Source organism: Scylla paramamosain, chromosome 30 (assembly GCF_035594125.1).
Source record: "Scylla paramamosain isolate STU-SP2022 chromosome 30, ASM3559412v1, whole genome shotgun sequence".
NCBI classification, from domain to species: Eukaryota; Metazoa; Arthropoda; class Malacostraca; order Decapoda; family Portunidae; genus Scylla; species Scylla paramamosain.
The window spans coordinates 18,426,615-18,429,114 of NC_087180.1; the positions used below are offsets into that span (position 1 = coordinate 18,426,615).

A 2,500-nucleotide genomic window follows, 5' to 3' on the forward strand; every position below is an offset into this window, starting at 1 on the left:
ACATTGTGTGCTTCTCTAGGGAATGTAACTCTGTTTTCTCCCCATGTGTTCGTCATCATGAAAGACAGACAGAGAGAGAAGGGATAGGGGGAAGGGGGGTTGTATTACACTATCATCATCTGTCACTATCTTCCACAGTCTCTTGTGTTAATTTCGGTTCAAAAACAGCACTCAAAACACATCATGGATAATTTTTCCCTATTCCTGCCTCCTTTTTCCTTCTTTTCCCTCGTAGACATCTATTTTCTCTCCTTTCTCTCTCTTTCCCTCCCTTTTTTCTCCCCTCTTCCTGTTTCCTTCCCTTCATAACCACTCTTCCTTTCATTTCTCTCTCTCTCCCCCTCCCATTCTCCCTTCTCTCCCCTCCGGGCCATAGTTGTTTGTCTACCCTTTCACTTTCCATCACGAATTACTGTGGGCCTAATAACACCTTTTAACAGAGTATACCTGGCGAGGACCGAGCACTACCTTTTGTAAACTGACTTTCCGGACACCCAAGGAAGGATAGGACCGTAATTCTTTCTCTGGGATATATGAGAAAACGTGTTTGGTACTGGCGATTAGAAAGAGGTGTATTTATTTATAGAAGGAATGTAAGAATAGAAGAAGGAGTTGCTGATAGGAAGGTGCTGTCAGAATTTGTATTTTAAAAGATTTCTTCTCTCTGCTCTATGATATACAATATTTTCCCATGATCTTCTACAATATTTTTTTTATTTTTCTACCGTAGTTTCTTAAATAATAGTTACGTAGCTTAGAAGGGACGGTGTTAAATCTACTTTCCTTCTTTTCTTTCTGTGTCCATGTCTTTTATTTTTCACTTTTTTTTTTGAATGCTAACAAATGACGACTGTGGTAGTGAAAGGGTTAAGGACAATCGTCAAAGGCCGTAGAGATAATACGTGTAATTCTTATGAGTGTTTTTCCCATTGGTATTGCAGAGTCGTCGTTAAACTGTCACTAGAATCACAAAACACCCTTTGGAAACTCTAATGACCTCCGCTAGAAGTATGGATGCTGAGGCGTTTCGGAATACAGTCTTACCTTTTAGTTATGAATAGTTTCTAGCTATCTTATTGAACATGAGACTTGAGAGTGCCTTGAATTAGAGTCTTAACGAGAAATGGAAGCTGATGAGAGGTCCAGTCACTCCCAGGCAATTTTACCGGACCAAACGTATCCCTTACTTCAAAATTGCTTGGAAGATAAACAGCTGCGGATCTCATTTGGCGAAGAAATACGATGCTGGCGACATTCAGGTGACACAGCGATCCAGTGCCTCAGGGTAGCGTGGGAAAGACTGCACTGCTCTCATAGAAAACGGAGAGAAGACTGTGTACATCCTGTCTTTACTTTTGTACCGTGATAGACAGACTCATTTCTCCACTACCGATGGGAAAGAGTCTCAGATCACGGACAGCAGATGACGTCGCTCTGTCGATTAACCAGAGCTCAACCCACACGCTCTTTCGTTCTCTCTTTGTCATGCAGCCCACACTTAGCAGCCTTTGTCATCCTGTTTCTCTTTCCTCCCACTTGTAAAAGGTAACAAAAGATTATACATAGAAAACTCACCTTAATCTCGGTCCCTCAAAAGGCAGCAAGGGCATTTCAAAGGGTGTCTTTTCCAATTGTCCTTATGTTGATTTTCGTTTAGTTTAAGATGAGATATATGAAGTTTAATGATGAATAGGTATATGCAAATTAGTTATCGTGTTTCTCTCTCTCTCTCTCTCTCGCCCACTCAAGTCTTATATAAGCACTCCCTGCCCTCTGCCAGTCTCTCCTCACGGACACTCCCAGCTCCCGGCACGCACAAAACACATTCGTTCATTAACTAACTCGCCTCCTCCCATACTTGGCTCTTAGTTTAACCCTTCCTACACCCACACACTCCACCACACCCTTACACACACACACGTACACACAAACACTTCAATTCAATTCATCCAAGTTTAATATTTAGGTCACATTTTTCAATTTTTCTTTCACTTCTTTTATATTTCTCTCACTATTTGTTGTTGTTTTCTCACTTTTATTGTCGTTTCGTCTTCTTCCAGTCCTTCGCTTTTTTCTCTCTTATTTCTCCCACCTCCTGTCTCCCCTCGTCAATGTATCTATGTATTTCTGTCCAGCTCACTCACTCATTCTTAATTTTCTTGCCCCTCCTGTTGATTCGTTCACTTGATATGAATTCTTTCCCCCTCTCGTGCTCCTCGCCTCGTGTTTTCAGACTGCAAAATTGCGTGTCTTTCTTTCTCTGGTGTTAAAGTGATGAGCTGTGTGTGTGTGTGTGTGTGTGTGTGTGTGTGTGTGTGTGTGTGTGTGTGTGTGTGTGTGTGTGTGTGTGTGTGTGTGTGTGTGTGTGTGTGTGTGTGTGTGTGTGTGTGTGTGTGTGTGTCGTGATGTTTGGAAGTCGTCGTTATTTGTCGTTGTTGGTTTAAATTTTGCTGATATTTTATACTACTACTACTACTACTACTACTACTACTACTACTAC

The 2,500-nt window shown here is 41.6% G+C and overlaps 1 protein-coding gene across 1 annotated transcript in view; it reads left to right on the plus strand.

Moving 5' to 3' along the window:
• LOC135115977 (dual 3',5'-cyclic-AMP and -GMP phosphodiesterase 11A-like) overlaps positions 1–2,500 on the plus strand; it is a 143,554-nt gene that overhangs the window by 30,415 nt on the left and 110,639 nt on the right. The window lies entirely within an intron of this gene.